At 37.9% G+C, this 13,453-nt stretch overlaps 1 protein-coding gene across 15 annotated transcripts in view; it reads left to right on the forward strand.

Annotated features, from left to right (window-relative positions):
* The window catches only part of DLG2 (discs large MAGUK scaffold protein 2), a 1,047,967-nt gene that overhangs the window by 267,077 nt on the left and 767,437 nt on the right, over nt 1-13,453 (forward strand). The window lies entirely within an intron of this gene.

Genomic DNA, 13,453 nt, shown 5'->3' on the forward strand with positions numbered 1-13,453 from the left:
TGTTTTTGTTGTGGTTGTTTTGATAGCATCTGCTAATCCTATAAAATCTAAAAGACTTAATGATGCTCATGAGCTAATCTTGATAGTTAAGAACCTGTGATCTTGTAAGTTAAACATCTTGCTCTTTATCACACTGATGTATGCCTACGACAAAGTAGGGAGTTAAACTAAGTTTTAAGAATCATGAGCTGTTACCCAAATCAGTGAACATCTGATATGCAAAGGACAATGATCAGCTACTGCTCCACTAAGGTTTTTCATATGTCATTTCTCTTTTTCTTGGAATGAAAGACTATTCCTTTACTAATTTCTTTCTGTGTCCTATTTCTGCAGCTGGACCTTGTGACATGTTACCTATATAGCTCTGAATTCTGTTTCAGGCATGAAGCTGTCAGAGGCTTCTTCAGAAAATTTGGCTAGAGGGCGTAAATTCCCTTCCCCTCTCATGCCCTTCACCTTGAACTTGTTTTGTGTGGAGATTGTAGAGTATCTGGAAATAACATAGTGAGTTAAGAAAGAGTAGGGAAATGAAAAGTTCTTCTTATAGGCAAGATTAAGACATTGTAGGCTGCTCTGGGTACTGCATAGCGACCTTTGGCGACTATGGCTCAGTGTAATGTAAAACCACATACCAGAAAAATATTAACACAACAATTTAGAGGTTATTTGAACAGAGATATGAGTATGTTGATGGTATATTCTAGTGGAAAGTGTAGAGAAATATTAATAAATGATGTCTCATTGATTTTGGTATTTTACTAAGAATGTACCAGTGCTAAATGCTTGACCATTGTTTTTTTCTAGATATATAGGGTGCCAAGGTGGAGATGTCTTCAGTGTGTGCTGGGAGGGTTGTGAGCGAGATCAAGTTTCATTCTGAATTCAAGTATGCTACTTGTTATGCAGAGGAGGGAGGCACAAATAAATACATTAATGTAGGGAAAATACTTTGGGAAATGCTATAGGTGACAGAGCACAAAACTGAACACTGTAGATGGTAGAGCACAAAGATTCAATGAGCATGGAGATGTGTTTGCTCAGATTAAGGAAATTGAATATTTCAAATCAGTCTTTAAAAATGGCTTGAAAACATTAACCAATATTACTTACATTTGTGAGCCAAAGCTTTACAGACTGAAGCATGTCCTTACTGAAAGATGCAGTTGCAGAGCAGCAAGGACTGGGAGCTGTAATAAGAACATTGACATTTTGATAGTGATTGTTGGGAATGATATCAGAAATAAACAATTGCAGGTGAGTAAAGTGAGGGCTAGAGTTGTTTACAACACCTGGTGAGCTGAAAGGGAGGTCCTGAGAGCCCTGGCTCTCAGTCCAGGCTCCCTCTGCTACCAGTTTGTCTTCTAGTGTAGAAAAATAACATTCTATTTTACACTACTTACTATGCAGTAGCAAAATAATATATAAACAGATATTCCTTGTAGTAGCAGAAGCCAGGAAATGAAAAGTAAATTGTGATCTGTTTTGGTCTCAAATGTTTCCCAGTTCTATTAATGCAAAAAACATTGTACCTATTCAAGCTGTGTAGAGCAATATGTAGGCAGAAGGTGCTTTATGCATGAAGTTCGATTTTCATTCCAACAATTAGCACTGGATTCTGTGTTAATTATCTGGAAAAAAAAATCAGAAATGATGACAGATATAGGAGATCCATGATAATAGGAACATGTTGCCATAGACACAACTGTTCAATATGACACCAGTGACACCAGGACACTGCTGCTTAAAGAAACCCACTGAAGTTTTATTTCATAATGCCCTGAAATTATGCAGTTGTGAAAAGTTAATTATAACTCTTCCACTGAACTGGTGGTACTGTAATGTTGATTCTAAAATATTCAACAAGCTATTTCAGTGCAGAAGACTGTCAAATGACAGAGAAAACTAACATATCAGAAGTACTGAGAATGGTTTAAAACTTTTCATTATAGCAGTTGGCCAACATTTTTGAGCATTGCATAGCTTAACTCTGAGTTTGGACAACTTCAGTTATAGTTTTGAAATTCCTGCATCTCTTACAAAAATCCATCTCATAAATTGGCATGAAATTCCACTATTTATAGAAAACATAGGGCAAGAAGCAAAGAACAATGCAAAGCAAAAATATGAAGTGACAGCTTTCTGTTACAGAGAGTAACAACTGGGGAGCTGAAAGCTTTCCCAGATTGTTCCAGTCTTGTGCTTTTTGTGTGTGTGGATTAGCAAGGAGATACATCTGGATTTGAGCCAGAAGGCCTGGGCCATCATCTAGCCTGACGTCCTGGCCAGGACTCCACTGAAATCAGCAGGCAGCAATCGTCTGCCCATTTAGTGCATTTTGTGGCTTGGCTTGATTTTCAAGAGCATTGCATACAGCAGTGGCATCCATTAATAAGCAGGTTTCTGAACCAATATTCAGAGAGATACATTCTTATCATTAAACAGGATAAACTTATGCATGCACATAAACACACCCTCCATCAACCACTGAGTTTAATTCTCATTACCTGAATACATCATGGGTTTTTTGAAGGACCAAGAGTCATTAAAGGTAGGGAGATGACCTACATACCTCTGTTGATTTGGTGGAGGATGGAAAAAAACTGTTACTATGATGTATGTTTAGTTTATTTATTTTTTTATCTTATTTCTCTCTCTCCAGACTCAGTTAAAAAAATTAAAATCAACAGCTGTATTGCATCTCTCCAGCTCACAAAAGCGTTCTTCTGTTTTCTAGACATGAGTCACCTCTCACAACAGATCCTCCTATCCTCCTCCCTTGTGATAAGAGACAAATCTTTTTATAGTCCAGTTTGACTTGTCTTGCTGAGTCACTAGCAACTCTTAGTAGCCTTTCCTGGATTCTGATTAATAAACACAGGCTAGAATATCTCCTGCCCACCTGCCCTTCAAATATAATTCCACTAGAGTCCCACACAATATTTCTGTCATCTAGATCAGGACTAAATTCCCTGACTTTCTGAGCAATTGCTAATTAGTTTATATACTTCCCATAATTTTTGTAGTGTTTATCAGAGTAAACTCCATGTAGGAACCAAACCAGGAAACTGCACTTGGATTAAAGGCGAGAACAGTGGACTTATATTCAATTGCTCAGATGACAATATTCTTGTGTTTAGAATACTCTCTGATAACTATATGATGTCCTTACAGTGTATCCAGTGTGCCAGTCATTGTGACTGGACAAATATTCACAAATACCTCTTTAAGCATATATCAATATATGGATTCCACTTTGAATGTGGTGATGAGCAGGGGATAGAAAAAGATGCTTTCAGACTGTATTATTCTGCTTTTGTAGAATAGCTGAAGTAGAGCTGATAATCAGCCAAAAGAATATCAAGGAGCACCAACTCTTCACAACTGAGGCTTACATACAAACTCACTGTTGTGGCACATGCATTAACATTTATTTTATAACTTAAAGATCATAAATAAAATTCTTTGAAATGAATAAGATTATTTTTAAGCATTGACTTTAGTAGAGGTAGAGTTTTACTCAGTGTATATCTTATTTTACTCTGATTTTCTTTACTCTTTGAGGCAGATTCTCATATTTTATAAGACTGTAGATTTTTATGACCCCGTGGGAATTTAAAGATTACTCGTATTATGATTGACAGTAGATTCGATGTTATTTTTGGTTAATCTGTGAAATGGGGTATGCTATAAGTTCTTTGGGTCAAGGGGAGTTCTATTTCTAAAACTATTTAAACAAAGTATTAATGGAACAGAAAATTTTCCTCTCAGATAAATACGGCTCTAGTCAATTGATATTCAGCTGTCAGCATGCATGTCTCATTCAGTCTTGTCCTCCATGCAAAAGAGATATTGACCCTGTGTACTACACTGAGAATAATTTTGCATATAGATGTAAGAACAAAATGTTTATAGACAGCCCCGTAGCCAGAAAGATTGCCAGAGATTTTTAGCTTTTATAAATGGTTACAGAGAAAGTGGTGCTAAAGTCAGTTAGCTTGTGAAATATCAGATTATAACAGTAATCTGCATAAGATATTTCAAGTGAAGACATTCTCTGAATGTATCTGATCTTCAGTGCATGTGACTCAACGGAATGTTGAAGTGAGAAGACGACATCTGTGGAAGAAATTTACCAGGCATGGTACTTTAAAAGGAAACCTCTAACTGCTTGGAAATAATGGAATTGGTTAAATAATATCAGTGCAAAAATGTTCTTTAACTGCTGGAAAATAGTAGAATTGCTTAGATACTATCAGTGTAAAAAAATTATATTCACATGTAACTTGTTGAAAAGATTTTGCAGTTTGAGATAAAATTTTCAGTGATAAAAAGCTGAAAGTGAATAATTTTGACTTTCTGGACTAATTTTGATAATATTGAAATCCTCTATTTTGTTGTTATTTACATTTACTTCATGATACTAAACTAGTATTACATGTCAATATTCTATAGTTTATTTTTCACATAGTCAGCATTTTTTCTTTGCAGAAACAAAACATCCCAGTGAGTAAAACTGAAAAATCTCTTAAGGACATTTTCAAATTTTGGCTTTCTGTGCCCAATTCTCCACAGCTCAAGTAATCGAAAAGAGTCTGGTGTACAGAAGGAAATAGTCATGCTTTGTTCACAACATTCCAGGTATTTCCTTGAACCTAGAACAGCAAAATGGTGACAATAGTGGTTCAGTCAGGACATGCTGGGTGTGACTAGACAGTGACAAATTTTGAAAATTAACTTTTTTTCATGATCCCATTGATTACAGACCCTAAAGAGGTGATGTCTATCTGCTCGGATAGGCTTTTCTCAACAGCAGTTTTTAGGAACAGCAGGTGAAATTCTCAAAAGCAACAGTGGAGTCAAAACTGTGTTGTCTGATTAGCTGGACATGATTTAGAGGATTTAGGTTTTTCCTCTTGCTGCTAGGGAGTACTTTGGTTTTAGGAATCCTGTTTGAAAGAATACATAATTCACTTTATTTTAGCAATTTAGAAATAATATTTCAATTGCTGTGTAGGAGGCATAGGGGGATGTAACAGAATTGGGAGGGGGCAAGTGCAAGCAGTGGTCTTCTGGTAATGGTAATATGTGTGTGGAAATTAACCTCTTAATGGTTCCATTAAGTTGATTACTATATGCATATGTACATATGAATACATACATATGTGTATACATTTACCCATTCTTAATGGTGCTAAAGTTTTAAAACTCATTCTGGGTGCCTAGTGGAGACAAGTAAAATTGCATCACACCTGCTGTAAAATACCAGCAACAGCAGAGTGATATCGGTGTGTAAGTGATAGAAGGTCATGAAGGATGAAACCTTTTTCCCAAGTCACTTGATTTCCTGGGTGCTTCACTTCAGCAGGGCAAAGCAATTAGCAGCTATCAATGAGATTGTAAGGTACCATACAGAAGTGATAAGTATAGGTAATAGTGATGTTTCTGAGAAAGACATATACCCTGAGAATTTTCTGTAAGTAATTTATATTTAAAAAAATAGGAAACAACTCTAGATGTACTAGTGGAAGGGCAATCATAGAATAACAGAACGTTTTGGGTTGGAAAAGACATTTAAACATAATCTAGTCTAACTCGCCTGCCTTGGACATGGGCATCTTCCCCTAGATCAGGTTACTCAAAGCCCCATCCAGCCTGACCTTGAACACTTCCAGGGATGGGGCATCAACAGTTTCTCTGGGAATCTTGTTCCAGTGGCTCAGCACCCTCATCAGAAAAAATTCCTTCCTTATATCCAATCTAAACCTACCCTCTTTCAATTTAAAACCATCACCCCTTGTCCTGTCGCAACAGGCCCTGCTAAAAAGTCTGTCCCCATCTTTTTTATTGGCCCCTTCTAAGTACTGAAAGGCCGCAATAAGGTCTTCCTGGAGCCTTCTCTTCTCCAGGCTCAACAACTCCAACTCTCTCAGCCTGTCCTCACAGCAGAGCTGTTCCAGCCTCTGATCATTTTCCTGACCTTCTCTGGACCCTCTCCAAAGTCCATGTCTTTCTTGTGCTGGGAACCCCAGAGCTGGACGCAGGACTCCAGGTGGGGTCTCACCAGAGCAGGTTAGAGCGACAGAATCAACCCCTTGACCTAATTGCCACACTTCATTTTTGCAGCACAGGATACGATTTGCTTTCTGGTCTGCAAGTGCACGTTACCAGCCCATGTCCAATTTTTATCCACCAGTATTCCCAAATCCTTTACCTCAGGGCTTTTCTCAATCCCTCAGTCCCCTGGCCTGTATTGATACTGGTGATTGCCTTGACGCAGGGTCAGGATCTTGCTCTCAGTGTTGTGGAACACCATAAGATTCACATTAACCCACTCCTCAAAGCTGTCAAGATCCCTCTGGATGGTATCCCTTCCTTCTAACACATCAACTGCACCACTCAGTTTGATGTCATCTACAGACGTTCTGAGGCTGCACTCAATCCTACTATGTTGTTAATAAAGATACTGAACAGTACTGGTCCCAGTATGGACCCCCAAGGCACACCACTTGATACTGACCTTGGTTTGGACATTGAGCCATTGACTGGAACTCCCTGTTTGCAACCATCCAGCCAATTCTTTACCCATCAAATCCATATCTTTCCAATTTAGAGACAAAGGTATTATGTGGGACCATGTCAAAGACCTTACAGAAGTCAAGGTATATGACATCAGTTGGTCTTCTCTTTCTTATCCAGCAAGGCAGTCGCTGCATCACTTTATTGTAGAAGGCCAGAAGATTATCTAGGGATTAATTGCCCTTTGTGAAGCCATGTTGGTTGTCTCTAATCACCTCCCTGCCATCCGAATGCTTTGGCATAGCTTCCAGGAGGATGTGTTCCATGATCTTTCCAGGCACAGAGGTGAGGCTGACTGGTTAGTAGTTTCCAGTCTCTTCCTTTTTACTCTTTTAAAAAATGAGTGTGATATTTCCTTTTTTTCAGTCACTGAGTACTTTGCCTGACTGCCATGTCTTCTCAAATATGATGTAGAATAGCACATCAACTACATCTGCCAGTTCCCTCAGGACTCCAGGTTGCATTTCATCTATTCCCATGGACTTGTGTGTGTACAGTTGACACTAATACAGCTGAAATACACCTGAAAATATTTTGACTTGATGGCTGAGAGAAGGTGACGTAATGAAAGAAAACATTGGTAAAACTCTACAGGAAAAGTATCAATGAGTCATGGGAGTTTTTGCCCATTTTATTGTTCCTACCAGGATAAGTTTTTAAAGTTGCAGTCTGGGGATTATATTTATGATTTTGATAGTATTAGAGGAAGAAGTACCTACGTTGCCCAGGTGTCTTCAAATTTTTAGAGTCACAGGTCCCAGAGGAGATACAGAAGTAGCAGGTATCACCAACTTTCACAGACATATACTACTAACAAGGATTTTTGAAACATTAACTCTACATTTATACATAAGTAATATGGATGCCTTATTTAAGCACACTGTTCTTAGATTCCATAGACCAACTGACAAATTGTATTTGGAACAGCTCTGATTACAAGGGCCTCATGTGTTCACATCTGTAGAGGTACATTATTTTGGTTTCTTTGTCTTTCTTTCAAGGAGAATTCTCTCCACTAAGAGATTTTTATCCTTCTTCATTTTTGTAATACACGTATTTTGAATATTCTTTTATTTCTTAAAGAAAGAAATAGATTATTAGAATAATTACATTATTAGAATTAGATTACCTCTTTACTAAGTTAGATAATTTGCTTTTCACTCATGAGTCTTCTAGAAATATCTTGACTCTTGAATTGAAATTGTTAAAACATAGAAAATGTACTAATACCCTTGTAAATGGTCTCACTTGTTAATTATCTGTTGTTTTCAAATGCTATGCAGATTTGAAACAACTTCAAGAACTGGCTAAATTTAAACATGGTTTCAAAACAAGGTATTTATGTAATTGATCAGATTTCTAGCTGAGGTTTGTTAATATAGTAAGCTAATAATTATTAACAATTGAATGAAGAGGAATAATTGCAGCATGGCTAATGAATATCCATCATGGTACTCTCTGTTGCAAAACCTATCACTTTGCTTGTTTGATGAAAATACCGGCTACATCAAAAAAGTGCCTAAACCTATGTTTTCATGAAAGCATAGGTTACTTCCACTGTTACATGATTTTATATTCTGTTTCTCAATCTAACAATAGGTTTCCTCTAAATAGTTTCCTCAACTAAAATTGCTGTACAAAAAATAAAATCCTAGGTGTTTTGACATATATATATATTTTTCATCAAGTGCAATACAAAATCAAGTTTTTCTTATACACATTTACAATAAGAACTTCAATTTTATTTTATTTTTCATACAAAAAGACCACAGTAATTTCCTGGTTGAAAATTGCTGGAGTCTTATTTTTAAGTACTGTAATAAATGCAGTTGAACTTTGGAAGTTCATTCCTTCTTCATTCATGCTGTTACCATGGAAATGTGGATTTTATGCTTAAATGAATTAGCTTAGTTCATAAATTATAGTTCATAAATTATAAAAGTAAAATGTTAATTCATAATTGGGGAGTGATGGGAAATCGTGAAAAGATAGTCATCATTTTCCCCAAGTTTCATTTTCCCCAGGTTTTTCAAACAATCATGGTAAAATATTTTTTTTTGAGGGACAGAAATATAGGCTTCTAGTGGTCTGAGTTTTTTACCTTGTCTTGAGCTCTACATCTATCTGGACTCAGTCACAGGCAGTATATATTAGAAAGGCCCAACTACTTCATACATTAGCTTCTATAGGGAACAGCAGTGAAGATAGGCGCTTTCCAATTTTACTCTTGGTGTTCTGCATTGCAAACGTGCACTTTGTATAAAAACAAATCCCTGTGTACACGTGGATGTGTGTGCATCTAAACAATACAGAATAAATGGCAATCTCCCTGTCCACACATGCTGCTATCAAGGTGATTATCTAACCCTGCAATGGTGGAAGTAGAAAAAGTGCCATGCACAGATGGCAAACATCAGCATACTTTTGAACTTCCAGCACTTCAGTACTATAAAATTTAGGACTTGACATCTTCCCTGCTAATTTGTCCATCACTATGACCTCCCAGGAGTGGAAAGGAGTGGAAAATTAAAAAACAAAACAAACACTCCAAAAAGAGCAGTTTTGCTAAAATAATATCTTGTTTGCATAACGGGTTGTACCTTCCTGTTGATCATAATGATCTTGCCAGAAACATTCCCATAAGAAGAATAGATGACCACCTAAAGCAAAGATTGTGTTCCCTTCATGAGAGAATTTGAAGAACAGGTTACACAAACATTTTCCAAGAATTATCTATGTATGGTTAGTCTTTCCTCAAGCAAGGAAGACAGACTAGGTAGTCTGCTAGGATTCCAGGTTGTCATGGCCTTTAACTTGACTGTGAGTGGAAATACCTTCTCAAAGGTGTTATGATATGATGTGACTTCAGGTCAAGAAGGAAGGCAGCTGTCTTCTCATAGTCACAAAATGGAACACACATTGTGAAGACATGTTTGTCATAAATCTGAGCAAAATTCAGGAAATTCAACCAAGGCTCTTCAGAATAGAAAATTCTTCAGAGTTTAAACTACAAGCCTGGGTCTCTTCGTGAAGGCTGTAGCAGAGTCATGTCTTCTCAATCAGTTAGGTGGGTTGAACTATAAAATAAACTTGTTCCACAGGTTACAGGTACAGAAGAATTAAAATGGGGCTTTGAGTAACTGAAGATGCTTTGTGAAGCCTAATCCAATTCCTTCTTTCTGGGCCTCTGTTCCTTGTTTCGTTTATTCTGTTTTAGGATCAAAGGGAGCAAGGAGGAGGCCATTCCTGTGAAATTCACAGTCATAGAGAATACTCACAGGATCAAGCCATTGTTTGGTTATTTTTGTTTATTATTTGGCCATATAATTTCTTTAATTTTTCTTATCATAAATGGTTTTATGTCTGTTTTAAAATATTAGCAATGTCTTGCTTCATAAAATAAGTATAAATTCAGTATTGAGAAGGAATGATTTCTAATTTCTCATATATCTGATCAAACCCTTCTTCAATGCGACCACAGAGGACAGAAAGCAGAGAGCTGAGACTTTAGGAAGAAAAGTATTAGATGCCCCAAAATCAGACAATTAGATTTACAAGATTGTGCAGGAAAAAGGAAAGGAAAAGTTTTGAGGAAAACCCGTGGCTTCAGTTAAATCAGCCTAGGGGAAAGTCTTTGCTGTTTACTGGCCTGGAAGTGAGGAAGAGTATTTGACTCAGCAACTTTTGCATCAGAATGCCAGCGTGCCAGAGAGATGTTTCCAATACTGGAGATGAGAGTCTGTAAATAATCTATTCAGTCTTTTTCTTTCCTTTTCTGGACATTTTAAGATTTGCTGAGCTCAAGCTGCTGATTTAATTCCCCTGTCTGTTTTATTTTACTAGACTTTGCTATAATGGAAAACCTCAGCAGGCCTTTTTGTCGGTTGTGGCTTTTGTTCCATGTTCTTCTTGTTTGCAGATGCCTCCACTCTTTAGGAGTCAACACTTTCAATCTAGAAATTGTAGACCTCACAGCACCCAAGACCTGCAGCCTGCATCAATGTTTTCTGCAATATCCCACCCCTTGACACAGATATTTTCAGTGTAATGGTCTTCCTGTAGCTGTGGAAAATAGCATTTTCATGACAATTTAAGGTCTCAGAAATTTGGAAAGGAGTAAAAAAGCTCAGTTTAAAGCTCAAGCGCTGAAATCAGAGACATCTAGGCAATGTAGGGTGCTATACAGATTGTATCACTGTGGTGTACAAAGACAGGGTGTGATGGAGCATGACTGTAGCCATAGTGCCATGACTGCACAAGCCAGTATCTCCAGCATCACTGCAAAAAGAGGGAGAATTACACCCCTGGCTGATGAAAGTCAGTAATACGGATTATCAGTATTGATATGAATAGGATTTTCATGGCCAGACCCTATAGATGTGTTAAGTGGGGCGCATCACACCATCATAGAGCAAACAGTGGAGGATTTTGCTTTCTTTACTGCATTTTCAGTCTATTGCTTTTATTGTCGCTCTCCTTTAAAATACCACGGTTTCCATGATGCCTGGAAAAAAAATCTTGAAAATAGGCTGCTGAGGATGAAAATATTACTCTCTGCTATGGTGTCACTGTTCCGTTACAAGGTTTTCCTAGTACTGTCAGCTTTATGCTTGTGCCATAGCACCATGGGGGTCCTTCACCACAGCTTTGGGATACAATGGTTATAGGAAATTTCTACTACCGCTACTATTACTATTACTAGTGTTGCTACTACTAGCTCCTATTGCTCTTCTTCTGTGCAGAAGGGCTGTCCCACCCTCATCTTTTGAAGCCAGCTGCCCTCGAGGCCTCCTGAGATCAAGGTGTTCCAGGGCAGCACGTTCCCCCACTCTCTCTGAACCTCTGCAGACAGCCAGGGTTTGCTTCCAAGTGCTCCCTTTTCCCCTTCTGAAGGCACAGGAGGATAAAGTAATGAAATTTCACAGCTCAAGATAGCGGCTCCAGTGGTTTCCCTCACCTAAGAATATTCAGGTCACAAGTTGTGTGTTTTTATTTAGAGGGTCTGTAATGCAGCTTTTTTACTGTTTTTATACTTAACCTTTTTTTTTTTTTTTGTAAGGGAGTTACTTCTTTTATCTGTGGGGTTTTTCCCTGTGGTCTCCTGCTTAAAGGGGCCCTGAGCACTTGAAATCTCTGCTATTTTTGGCATGTCTGGTACATTTGGGCAAGGCTTTTTCCTCACTGATTGTTATCAACCCTATGTCAAAGACCGTAAATATCTCCAATATGTGATGATTTTGAGTAGCTGTTAGTCATAATAAAATATTGTATGTCCTTGATTAGATGGTGCCTTTAAAAATTAAACTGCTGCAATAAGAAATGTTTTGGTGAAGAAGCCCTGCAGGGATCTGCTTGTGTAGGTTACCTGAAGTAGCTCCTGCTAAATGTGTTAAGTTGGGCTGCTATCAAATTCATACCTTGTAGACTGGTACAGAGGTTTCAATTTTCCAGCAAATTCTCAAATGTCCCACAATTATTATAGGAGGCATCCGCCACATCCACCCTTTTCACTCCTATGGCATTATGAGGCTTGGGGTCTGTAATTTCCTAGACAGCTTTTCCTCCCAGACACTCAGGAGTCGTGGGAGGTTTTTCTGAGTGAAGACCTTGGGTTTGCATCACTTCGTGTTTTCCTAAATGAATTTGAAGTCTTACATACAGGTGATCACTTGGGAATCCTATAGTTGCGCAACCCTGCTTTCTTTCAGTGAGATTCCTGTTTTCCCCATGTCGGTTTGTTTGTCTAAAACTGAAAACATTAACTTTATAGGATCGTGAAGAAGAAAGTTGTTTCAAAGACTTTGCTGACTGAAACCTTGTGTAATTCCTTTGGCAGAAGGGAGACTTGAATTTGATTTTCATATGCAGCTACATACTTGCCTGAGCCTTGCCTGACTCTTCAGGACTGTGTATCTATTCATCTTTGCTTTTTGAATTGCATTTCTCTGGTGGATCAGAATTCCCCAAGATCTGTGATATTATTTGAATGACTAAGATGCATAATTTTAATTGTTAATGTACTATACTGCAAAATAAACCATGATTCCTTTCCCTTTCTATTCACTTGAAGAGTGTCAGAAAAATGCATCAATTAATTCTCCCATCCTTTTGCTGAGCAACACGTTACTATGTTTTAGCTTATCTGATGGGTGTTGCTATAGCCGAAGTCTGAACTATCATAACTTTGGGATATCCTGGCTTTATGAACGATGGCATCTAGACCCCAGTATAAGTACTAATGAAAATTGCAGAATTAGGCTTAAGAACAGGGTTCATCTCTTTTGTTCTGCAAGTCATTGCCTATGCCAAAAAAGGCTGTGATTACTGATTGCTTAATTTGTATGACAGATGGAGCTGGGGCTCAAATTAAGTAGCTGTCTTAGGATACATTGTAGAGCAATATCGAGCTTTAAACACGGCTGCCTCTTTCGTTCCTAAAAAAGGCACAAACAATGACAGGCTAAAAATAGCTGTTCACTTGGAGTTGACGACAGTTTCTGAGAGCTTGTCTTTAGGAAGATGTTGGAAAAAACCCTGCCGTCTTTTCCCCTCCCCCCTTTTTTCCTTCTTTAAATGCACGTCCTTCTGTTTAAGCTTCTTCACCTCATTGCCCACAGAAAGATGCCCACTGACTTTGATTGGAGTTCAGTATTTCTCCAGATTTCCAAGGGGGTTTACGTAAAGCATTATTTAAAGAAATCCGAAAAGTCACTGCAGATATTTCTATTGAGTTGTGCTTATCCTACACAAATTGCTCGGTGCTGATAGAGAAGGAGGTAGTAAAGCCTTTTCCACTCTTTGCCTCCCACAGTATCTGCTGCAGTAAAAAAAAAAAGAAAGAAAGAAAAAAAAAGGGAAAAAAAAGGCTCTTTTCTGA

The sequence above is a fragment of the Patagioenas fasciata genome, chromosome 1 (genome assembly GCF_037038585.1).
Source record: "Patagioenas fasciata isolate bPatFas1 chromosome 1, bPatFas1.hap1, whole genome shotgun sequence".
NCBI lineage: Eukaryota > Metazoa > Chordata > Aves > Columbiformes > Columbidae > Patagioenas > Patagioenas fasciata.